At 38.0% G+C, this 12,432-nt stretch overlaps 1 protein-coding gene across 1 annotated transcript in view; it reads right to left on the bottom strand.

The window, feature by feature from the left end:
- Positions 1-307: 307 nt before the first annotated feature.
- The window catches only part of ZNF322 (zinc finger protein 322), a 37,558-nt gene continuing 25,433 nt past the window's right edge, over positions 308-12,432 (bottom strand). Inside the window, exons 4-5 of the transcript XR_008382567.1 lie at positions 4,960-5,140; positions 308-824 (exon numbers count right to left, since the gene is read on the bottom strand). The gene's annotated coding sequence lies outside the window, so the exon portion shown is untranslated. The remainder of the gene's footprint in view (positions 825-4,959; positions 5,141-12,432) is intronic.

Raw genomic sequence — 12,432 nt, 5'->3', positions numbered from 1 at the left:
CCAGCTCAGAATCCACATTTGTGTGCTGACTTACCTTGATAGCAAAATCAAATGAAGATAGGATAAGAAAAGAAAACCACTGACTAATATCCTTCATAAATATAGATTTAAAAATCCTCAATAAAAGACTAGGAAATTGAATCCAGGCATACACAGGATATCCATAAAGTTTGCATGCAATTTTATATAGTTTAGTACGGTTAAACTTTAATAGTTTAAAATATTTTTAGTTTAAATAGTTTTAAATGATTATAGCAAAGTCACACAGGATACAAAGTTAATATACATAAAAGTCAAATGTTTTCCATATACCAGCAATGAACAAGTAGAATTTAAAATTAAAAACACAATACCATTACATTAACACTCCCCAAAATAAAATATTTAGGTATAAATCTAACAAAATGTGTACAAAACCTATATGAGAAAAAACACAGAAGTCTAAGAAAAAAAAATTTAAATAAACAGATGCTCATGATTCCATACTGACAATATGTCAGTTCTTCTCAACTTGATCTATGGATTCAAAATAATCCCAACAAAAATTCCAGTAAGTTATAAGTTAGTTTGTGGATACTGGCAAATTGATACTAAAATTTCCTTTCATTCTTTCTTTCCTTTCCTTCATTCGCTTCCTTCTCTTCCTTTCCTTTCTTCTTTCTCTTTTCTCTCTTTTTTTTGACAGTCTTGCTCTGTTGCTCTGAGATGGATGTCAGCAGCCTCACGGCAGCCTCACACCACCTCCCCATAAGACCAGGAGGCTGGGTAGGAGGGAGGGGAAAAACAGGTAAATGAAATGATGCCAAGCACCATCATTCTTAGATCTGGCTGGAACAAAACAAAGATAAGAGTTAACAAGCTTTAGTGCTGTGATAAATTGTTTTACTTACCTGCTAATTGCCAGGTAACTGCTTTATGTTACCTTTATGTTATCTATCTGCTAAATTGCAAGGTCTGCTTCTGTCATTGTGATCTCACACTTGCTTTTTGCTTCCTTTGCCAACTTTCAGACTATAAAACCCCCAATTTCAGACCCTTCAGGGCGCTCTCACTTAGTCTGCCTTAGACTTTGCTGAGACAGCCCCGCGGCTAATAAAAGACTCCTTTTTGAACTCCTAATTTGAGTCAGTGGTCCTTATCTAGTGCCATGACAGCTCAGGCTGGAGTGCAGTGATGCTCACAGTAACCTCAGAACTACTGGGCTCAAGTAATCCTCCCACCTCAGCCTCCTGAGTGATACTAATGTTTATGTTTATATGGAGAGGCAAAAGACCCAGTATTGCCAATATAATATTGAAGGAGAGGAGCAAAGTTGGAAGACTAACACTACCCAACTTTAAGACTTACTATAAAGCTATAGTCATCAAGAAAGTGTAGTGTTGGTGAAAGAAAAGACAAATATATTCCCTAGTGTTAGATATGGCCATTTTATATTAATATAAATATATCATAAACATCCCTGTATATAAGTTTTGCCATACTTGTTCTTGCTTAGTGGTAAATTCTTTAAAATAATTTCAGATAAAATTCAGGAGTTTCGAGATTGAGGAAAACTAGGTGAGAAATTTCTTGAAATTTATACCTTTCAAATAAACAGAGAGAAGAAAAATGATGAAAAACTGAGAAAATAAGTTGAGTTTTAAATGCTATGATACACCATGTAAACTATTCTCAGCACCTACAATACAGCTATGCCCCAATAGTTGCCCAACTACACTAAAATAGTTGTATTCTTAGTGTTTTGTTCAAACAGTTCTTTTTTCCTGTACTATAAAATTTAAAAAATGAAATAATATAAAATACATACATTAAAAAAAGAAAATGTTTTCTATTTCGAACATTCATAAAAACACTATTATATTGGCCTAATATCCTCCTAGAATATTTTTCTATGCATATACAAACATACAATTTTTTTAGCATAATGCACTAATAATGTACATATTATTTGTAATAGTAATGTAATATGAAATTGGTTTAGATATGTTATGAAATATCTTGCATATTATAATGAATATATTTTATCAAATAGATTCACTGTAGTTAATTTAAATAGTTTCTTTAGCTTGGCATTTAAATTGTTTCCAGTTTTTTACCATATCACAAGATGGGTATGATAAGTATTCATAGAGGTATATAGATTTGTGTGAGGATATTTATAGACACATTCTTAAAGTGAAATTATTGTATTAAATGTGAAAGCTACTGCTTTCCTATTTACAAACCATGTCATGCATAAACTTTTGTCTATCCAATAAGACTAAATGTAGTTACATTCATGCTAATATAGTAAGTCCTCACTTAATATCATCAATAGATTCTTGGAAATTATGACTTTAAGCATAATGACATATCTAAACCAATTTTTTTCGCTCATGAATGAAAAGATGTCATTTGAGAATCTGTAGTATATAAAAGTATCTGTTTTTCCAAACTATCATCACATGGCTATTATAATTTTTTAAATCTTTGCTAATATAAAACATTATCAAAATAGTTTGATAATGCAAAATAATCAAAACATTTTGCATTACTTTGAATATTAATGTGATTGAGTCTTTTCTCAAGTGTATATTGGCCAGACGTATTTCCTCAGTGAATTCCCCATTCATACTTTTTTTCCATTTTCTTTTAATTATTGAATTGTTTTATATCATGATTAGGAATGCTTGTCTATATCGTATGACAAGTACACTTCTCTATTTGGCTTATGATGTCATTAGCTAACCAAAATTTTTAGTTTTATATTTTAGGTCTGATGAACCTTGCTTTTATAAGTCACTGGTATCATGTGAAGAAAAGCCTTCACAAATAAGGATTGTTATTTTTTTAATTATCTCTAGTTTTTTTCTACCACAACCAGGATCTCATACTTTTAGACCACAATAAGAAACATTTAACTCCTTTAGTCTTTGTTTTTAGATTTAGTATAGTAAGGATGTAATGCTATTTCCCCCACCCTTGCTGTTCTTTTTAGTTTGTTTTGTTTTTTAATTTTTTCTTTCCTTGTTTGTTTGTTTACTTATTTTTATTCTTTGCTTTTGTTGTTGTTGTTGTTGAGACAGAGTCCCACCTTATGCCTTGTGCAATGGTGTCACAGCTCACTGCAACCTCAGACTTGAGCTGTGGGCATCCTGATGCCTCAGCCTCCAGCAGCCTCTGGGATTATAGGCGCTCCCTGTGGCGCCCAGCTGGGTTTTTCATTTTTTTAAGAGTGGGGGTTTACTCTCACTCAGGCAAGTCTCCAACTCCTGAACTCAAGCAATTCTCCCTCGTCAGCCTCTCAATACTTCCTTCATTATATAAATATCAATTTAAAGATAAATTAATTATCATATAAATCACTGATCTGTGTCTTGACTTTTTATTTTGTTCTATCCACAGCCTTTAGAATAAAAATAATCCTTGATTTCTTTTTTTTTTTTTTTTTGTAGAGACAGAGTCTCACTTTATGGCCCTCGGTAGAGTGCCGTGGCCTCACACAGCTCACAGCAACCTCTAACTCCTGGGCTTAAGCGATTCTCTTGCCTCAGCCTCCCGAGTAGCTGGGACTACAGGCGTCCACCACAACGCCCGGCTATTTTTTGGTTGCAGTTTGGCCGGGGCCGGGTTTGAACCCGCCACCCTCGGTATATGGGGCCAGCGCCTTACCGACTGAGCCACAGGCGCCGCCCAATCCTTGATTTCTTATTAAGTGCGGCAGTGAAATGTTTCCAAATAGAGAGAAATGAGTTAGACACTGATACAAGGCAGCCCCAAATGCTTGTTTCTTTAGTTACATAGGTCTTTTTCAAGAATAACTTTTGTTGCTCTAGGATATTGGTTCTTTACCTGCTCATTCCTGTAGAACAGTGGTTCTCAACTTTCCTACTGCCGTGACCCTTTAATACAGTTCCTGTGGGTCCTGACTCATAGGTTGAGAACCACTGCTGTAGAAGCTTGAAGTTCATATGTAAAGAGGGAAGCTCCCATCACATTAATACTGAGGCTCATCTGTCTCCCCCAGGATGATGGCAACTAACAATTCCAAAGAAAGAATGGAGTCCTCCTCCTCACTACCACTATCACTGATACAGTCCTTTTATGACTTCCTTTTAGAGACCTCACGGATGTGCAAATAACCTTTAATTTGAGCACCAATTTCCATGTGTTGCCTTTTTCAAATACACAATGAAACCTGCCAGAAACCAGCCTGGGGAATACAGCAGAGTGAAATGAGCATGTTGTATTCCTGACTCCACCCTATAGCCCTGAAACTATCTTTAACCTAGAGTTTTAGTTTCTTCACAATCTGTGAAGTCGGGATAACAATTTTCACCCTTCTTGAAGCCACACATTCCTGGGAATATCAAATAACATATTATAAAACGGCCAGCCTTAGGAGATGTGTAACACATTATACAAGTAGGAGGAATCACTGTGTGAAAGTTGATTATACAAGTTAAGTCATTCTTGTCATACCCAACTATAAATAAAAGCCTAGAATTGAGGGGGGGGAGCATTCAGGCACATAACATTGTTCCAAATATAAAATTCTCTGTGAGCCTAGCTAATGAAATTGCTTGTAACCTAAGATAAGTTTTATCTTATAGGTACAACTTTAGGACTAATTTTAACCATACCTGTTACCTACCAATTAGAACTTGCCAGCTCTGCACTTATTAATGCCAATGAACTTTCTCAAAGGGCAATATGTAACATATTTCCTTCTTATAAAACCTCTGCTCTTTATTACTGAGTCTCCATGTATGGCCTATGCTGTAATTCTTTCCTCCCACATAAAACATTAGAGGTTCTTCTCTACATTTTTATTTTTACTTCAACAACCGCAAAATACTAACCATAGGCTCTTAATACTTGGCATAACCTTAAATACTATATGGAAGGATATCTTGATAATAACCTAGCTAAAAGAGAGAGATTAAACTATCAAGCAGAAAGTAAGAGAAATAAACTCACAGGACATGATTGCTCCTTGGAAGACAAAACTCAGTCCAACTGCCTCCTTTGTTTGGATTAAACACCTTGGGCTCAACTGGTCTTTGAACTTTACTTGTATTGCAGAGGGTTGTTTCACAATCTTGAAGAGCTTTAACTGGACAGCAAGTGGTGCAAGTTCTCTGCTCAGGAATCTGATAAGCTGGGCTCACAGAAAGGAGAGGGGGAACGGAAGGAAAAAACCAGATGCAGCAGTTTTATAGCTGTTTTTCCTATCACTTGGCAAAAATCACTTTTATTCTTTCTCTTTGCCCCCCTAGTAAAATCTCTGAATCCTCTATCCTCTCTGCCAACACTTGTCCTTTTTTTCTCTTGTTTCTCTTGTCACCTCACCACCTTTGGGATGTAAACTTCCTTTCAATCTTAAAACTATTCTTTAAAAGTATTCAATCTTTAAGGTAAAATAAACTTTTATGTCTTTTGTTGCTGTCCACTGGCTTAGTCAGAGACACAGAGGCAAGTACTGCAGACAAAATGAATGATTTATTAAGGGATGGCTGGTGCTCGCTCCGGCACAGCAACAATTAGCCGTTTTTATTCACTTTCTTATATACCCAAACTCATCAGATAAAAATGATCCAAGAATAGAGAAGACAAAAGGTAAAGGTTTCTTATCAGTGTTAATCAGCAATACACACCTTTCTAAACCAAGAATATCTTGTTTGGAGATAAACAATAATGGAGATGAACCACAAAGGGCTGGGTTGTCTATTCTGTTTCTCCACTTCCCTATATGACTAACTGAAAGTTATTGTGTAAATAGAGGTAGGGGATTAAGTGCAACGGTCCATTGCCCCAGGCAAATGATCTGTCTTCAGCTATGACTTGGCAAGGGTCTCCGGCACATTCTTTCCTTTAAGGCACGACTGCAGCCCAAGTACTGGAAATGTTCCTTCTCAGAGCCTCTCATACCTCAAGGAGCACAAATGAGACTGATTGACCTTACAAGGGTGCAGTGGACTTTGCCCCTTCAGTCTTTCTATGCTGAACATTGTTTGAGAAATCTTTCTCCATCCACACTGTGAGTTCCCCAAACTAACACTATATAGCAGTGCTGTTTAATAGAAATATAATGCAAGCCATATATGTAATTTTACATTTTTCAGCAGCTTCATGAAAAGAAACAAGAGGTGACACAACATATTTTATTTAACACAACATATGCAAAATATTATCATTGCAACATGTGATCAGTATAAAATATTAATAAGATACATTATATTGTTTTTATACAAAGCTTTCCAAATTCAGTGTGTATTTTACAGGTACAGCACATCTCAATTTGGGCTGAAATTTCACATGCTTAATAGCCTTATGTGGCTAGTTAATAGTTTAATATAGCCAGTGCAAATATGCAATTTTAAGGCTTATTTCATAGCATAGAAAATTGAAGTCCAGAGATGTTACAGGACTTTCTTCAAGGACATCTGGTTTTATTATAGTGGAGCTGGATTTAGAGTTCCAATCTTTCAACCTAACAGTATTTACTTTTTTAGAGGCAGTGTCCAGGTTACTATGAGATAAGTTCTGTAGGTTTGTTCTTAAGTTGAATTTATAGGTAAGTTGGAACGGGTACATTTACTTATTACCTGTAATAGCCTCTATTCGTACATGAAGGTTGTACATCAGTTGGATGCTTGTAACTTGGAGATTACTTGTACTTAGTGTGGTAGAGATTTAACATTTACCCCTCCCCCAATTTTTACCCTACTAATTTAATATCATTTACTGAGTGAACCATCCTTTCTGCACTTTAAAATAACACCTTCTTAAATATAGCAAATTCCTTTATAAAATGCCCATCTGTCTCTGGACTTTTTATCTTGTTATGTCTATTATCTTTGGAGGAAAAAATAATCTTCAATTTCTTGGTTGTATAGCTGTGAACACTTTTTTCAGCACTTTTCCATTTAACCAAAACAAGAGAAAAGCACAAGATTCTAAAGGTACATGTATCACATGTGAACATATAATTATGTAAAAACATATCACACATTATAGTTATATATATAATGTATATATAAATAATTGAGCTATCCTTTATTACTGGGTTCTCATCACAACCAAAGTCTGGGTGGCAGGGTACACAGGTTCAGCTACAAACACATACAGGAACTCACACACACACACACTTAACACCCAAGACACGGACGGACTAAAAAGGTGAACATGGGAGGTGGGGAGGAAATGGGGGAGTGGAGAGAAATCCCAAGTAGAAACCCTGGTTTGCAGCGGCAGCAGTACTGCTGCTCAACCGCAAGAGAACCGCTGGGAGGAGGGTGCCCGTCCTGCTTGTTTCAGGTGGCAGAACCAGCCTCGAGGGACTGGCTGGGAGGGGTGAAGAGTGGAGGGAGGGACTCCGCACGCTGAGGAGAGAGGAGGGCAGGGGGCGGAGCGAGGCGGGCCAGGCAAAATCACACCTACTCACACTCCTATCCTCTTACTCGTGACTGTGGGGACCTTCTGCAGATAGCTCAGTCATCAAGTCATTGGAAGTTGGTTTAGGGGGCGGACCTCTGCTGGATTGCAAGTCTTGGGTAAGAATAAGGCACAGACACTGTATTTTAATCAGGAGAAAGCCTCCTTTGTACGAAGCTGGAAGATTTAGGAACAGTTGTAGCCTGACTTTTAGAGAAAGAAAAATGTACTTAAAACTGCAATTCCTCTTGAGCTCCAGTCTTGGCTGGAGGGGCATCCAGCTAGGCTGTGCTTTTGCATCAGGTGGTAGTGGGGCTTGTGAGAGAGGGTACTGGTTTGGTCCTGCATAGCTGCAAGGGTTGCCACATCCTAGGTGCTAGGCAGTCGTGTGGAGGGGAGGGGCCCGCGCCGGGATTAGGGATTGGGTGCACGGTTACCTTTAGGTGGTAGGCAGCCATAGATTCTGTCTTGTCTAAATCCCTGCAAAACTAGGCGGGATGGCCTGTTGAGCCAGACCTACTCCTCTCCATCTCCCTCCTCACCTTCCTTGCCTCCCCAACATATTTGTATTATTTGGTGGTAGTTGTATTTTTGTTTCTATATAGCTAAGAGCCAACTCCAAGAATGTGACACTGAGAGACAGGCAATTCTGAGCCTGAGTTCAGGAAGACTATAGGTGGGAGAGGGTGAGGAGGAGAGACAGGGCCTGACCCACTTGGAGTTATGGGCCACTTCCTCTGGCCCCACACAGAACTCTGTTGATTGCTGTGCCCGGTATTTCCAATACACTCTGGATGGGGCCCAATACATTAAAATCACCATTATTGTCAATAAAAACTATTTTTATCTAATTTTAATCATACTGAAATTATATATAAATATATTTAATGTAATGTACAGTTTTGCAGCATTTATATTAAAGAATTATGTACATATCCTATTGACTGTCAATTCCCCTTCTCTATATATAGCCTAGGAAAAAACTGTACATGTGTTCCATAAAGTATTTTTAAATTTCCTTGCAGAGGTGGCAGAAATGACAGTTTGAAGTGGCTGAGGCAGGTGCACTCAGTGGGACAAAGCATCAAAAAGGAGTAATCTGTACAGAGCATGTTAAGTCTTTCCCACATATCCTTGGCTGAGGGCTGGGCTTCTCATATGTGACTGACTGCTATGAGGCTGAAAGAAGATCAGAAATACTAGAGGTCAAAGAGGGCTCGAGATGTTAGAAATCAGATCCAACCATAATGGAGAAAACTTTCTACATTCTGCACATCCAGCCAATACATGAGACTAAACATCTTAAGGAATGATCACACCTTAGCCTTTCTTGAGAGCTGCTTTAACAAGGTCTAAAATAAGATCCACAGAAGACACAGAGTTTAGAGGTTGAATCTCAGCAAGTAACAGAGGCTTAGCTTTTCCTCAGATCCTCCCCACCACAGAGTAAACCTAAGCTTACACCAATTCCAGGTGACAGTCACTAACTATACTGCTAAAAGAGGCGAATAAAAGAGCCCAGTGTCTGGCTCAGTGCCTGTAACTCAGTGAGTAGGGCTTCCAGCCACATACACAGAGGCTTCAAGCCCAGCCTGGGACTGCTGAACAACGACAACTGCAACCCCAAAATAGCCGGGTGTTGTGGTAGGCACCTGTAGTCCCAGCTACTAGGGAGGCTAAGGCAAGAGAATCACTTAATCCCAAGTGTTTGAGGTTGCTGTGAGTTGTGACACTATGGCACTCTATCCAGGGTCACATGATGAAACTCTATGTCAAAAAAAAAAAAAAAGGCCCTGTGTCTTTATAACATATTATTCACAAAATCCAGTATAAAATCTTGTGCACTAAACACACAAAGGGATTTGATTCATAATCAAGGGGGGAAAAGAGTAATAAATTGTAAGATACCAAAGAGACTGGAACTAGAGGACAGAAACTCTCAAGCAATTACAATGTTTAATGATAAAGTAAAATGGTTTTAATAAGTAGAAAGGAATCTAACTTTTTTTTTTTTTTTTTGAGACAGAGTCTCACTTTGTTGCCCTTGGTAGAGTGCCGTGGCATCACAGCTCACAGCAACCTCAAACTCTTAGGCTCAACTGATTCTCTTACCTCAGCCTCCCAAGCAATTGAGGCTATAGGCGTCTGCCATAACACTTGGCTATTATTATAAATGATGTCTCACTCTGGCTCAGGCTGGTCTGGAACCTGTGAACTCAGGCAATCCACCTGCCTCAGCTTCCCAGAGTGCTTGGATTACAGGCATGAGCCACCACACCCAGCCCAGGAATCTATCTTATTAGAGAAGTAAAAAAATTGAAATCCCAGCTTTGAAAATAATAATTAAAAACTAAAAAATTAATGAATGGGCTTAATAGAAGATTAGAGATAGCAGAGGAAAGAATAAGTGAACTTTGAAAATAGATCAATAGAAATTATTCAATCTGAAGAACAGAGAAAAGAAACTGAAGTAAAAAGGAACAGAATACCACATACCTGAAGAACAGTATCAAATGGTTTAATGTATGTGTAACTGGAGTCCCGGGGGAGAAGACAGAATTTGGCCAAAACATATTTAATGAAATAGTGGCTACACTTTTCCATATTTGATTAAGAATGTCTTAATCTTATGCAGGGGAGAAATTTTTTATGGCAGTCTCAACTAGTGCTTTTGTTCTTTATTCTTGGTTATTTTTATCTGATGAGTTTGGATATAAAATACAGTGAATAAAGATGGGCAGTCCCTGAGTGCCTGAGCGAGCCTCAGTCTTCCCTTTACAAATCATTCCGTCTGCAGTGCTTCCTCTGTGTTGTTGACTAGACTAGCGGACAGTAACACCTATGCATTCCAAATAGAAGGCAGAGATTGTTAATGGATAATCAATGATGTTCCTAAGGAATGAGAAAGAAGAGAGGGTTTGAAAGACAAGGTAAAAAGAAGGGGATTCATGATGTAGCCATGGGAATACTCTAGGCTTCTGCTAATTAAAAATTCCAACTCAACAAATAAAACAGTAAGAAAATTTCTTAGTCCACATAACCCAAATCCCCCAAATAGGACATATTCCAGGCAAAATTTAGCAGCTCAGAGATGTCATCAAGACTTATGGTTCTTTGGATCACTCTGCTCTGCTATCCTCAGTGAATCAGTTTTGTCCACAAGCTGGCTCCAGAAGATCTACACATCACATCCAAACACAGCACCATCCAGTGGCCAAAGGAAAATAGAAAAGAAGAATGCTTTATAAGAACTAAACATAATCTCCATCCCACAGATGTTCTCTCATACTTTTTTATTAGGATTATAGCCAATGGCCATTCCAAAACAAAATAAGTGACAAAATAATGGGGTTGTCAGAATTGCATAGGCTAATCACAGAAGGTGGAGTAGATATTATGAAATTGATAGTCATGATGATCGAACACATAGATGGAGGAAAAATATCTTAAAGAAATGTTGGTAAACAGGGAGGAATTCCCTCAGACTTATGATTGATGACGGTGAAGTCAGTTGGGCCAAAGGGAAAATGGAATTGGATCCATATCCAGGCAGAAAGACAAAATGAGAAAACACCTTTTACAAAATATCTAGGCATAGAACCACTGTGTAATGAGTTGAATGGTGACCTCCCAAAACCTATGTCTAAGTCCTAACTGCTAGAACCTGTGAATGTGATCTTATCTGGATAAAGGTCTTTGCAGATGTAATTAAGTGAAGGATCTCAAGATGAGATCATCCTGGATTAACACAGGGTGGAACCTGAATCTAATGATAACTTTCCTTATGTGAAGAGGAGAAACAGGCACAAGTTAGGTCTTCTGAAGATGGAGCCAGAAATTGGAGTTATGCTTTCATAAGCCAGGGAATATCAGAAGATGCCAGAATCTGAAAGAAACAGGAAGGATTTTTTTCTCAGGCCTACAGTCTTCGCTTAGGAATGTTACCCTGCTGACACCTTGATTGTAGATTTCTTAAAAGAACATTCATTTTGCTTAGGTATTCATGCTTTCCCCACAGAGCTCTTTGGTCTCAAAGAGAGCTGAAGCCATCAGAAACATCAGCGGTCAGTCACTGTCCAAGAAAAATAATAATTTAAAATTCAGATGCAATAAAAAATTAAAATGTCAAATATATATACATATATACATATATATGTATATATTGAGACAGAGTCTAACTCTGTCACTCTTGGTAGAGTGCCATGGCATTATAGCTCACAGCAACTTCAAACTCCTGGGCTCGAGCAATCCTCCTGCCTCAGCCTCCCAAGTAGTTGAGGTTATAGGTACCTGCCACAATGCCTGGCTATTTTTCATTCTATTTATTTAATTATTATTTTTTTAAGACAGAGTCTCACTTTGTCACCCTTGATAGAGTGCCATGGCATACTCACAGCAACCTCAAACTCTTGGGCTCAAGTGATTCTCTTGCCTCAGCCTCCCAAGTAGCTGGGACTACATGTGCCTGCCACAATGCCCGGATTTTTTAGAGACAAGGTCTGGCTCTGACTCAGGCTAGTCTCAAACCTGTGAGCTTAGGCAATCCACCTGCCTCAGCCTCCCAAGTACTAGGATTATAGGTGTGAACCATCACGCCTGGTCCAGCCCAGCTATTTTTTAGAGATAAGATCTCACACTTTCATACATTGATGGTGGTACTGCATAGTAGTACAACCCTTGTGGAGGAGAATTCACCAGCAATACTGTATGTGCACTTACTTTTAACCCACCTCTAGGAATTTACCCTGAAGTTATATCCCTGTAAATATGAAAAAAAAATCACTATGGTATTACTGTTAATAGCAAACTACTGGTAATATTCTACAGGCTCACCCACAAGAGATTAGTTGAGTAAATCTTGAGGTAGTCATACAACAGATTATTCAATAGTTAAAAAAAAAAAGACAACATTCTCTATGAAGTAATGCTGAGACTTTCAGAATATATAAAGTGAACAAAGCAAAGTATAAATATAGTGTGCACCCTTCAGAAAAGTAGGAAGAATGTATATGAGCA

Source organism: Nycticebus coucang, chromosome 9, assembly GCF_027406575.1.
Source record: "Nycticebus coucang isolate mNycCou1 chromosome 9, mNycCou1.pri, whole genome shotgun sequence".
NCBI lineage: Eukaryota > Metazoa > Chordata > Mammalia > Primates > Lorisidae > Nycticebus > Nycticebus coucang.
This window is presented reverse-complemented; position numbering and strand designations above follow the sequence as displayed.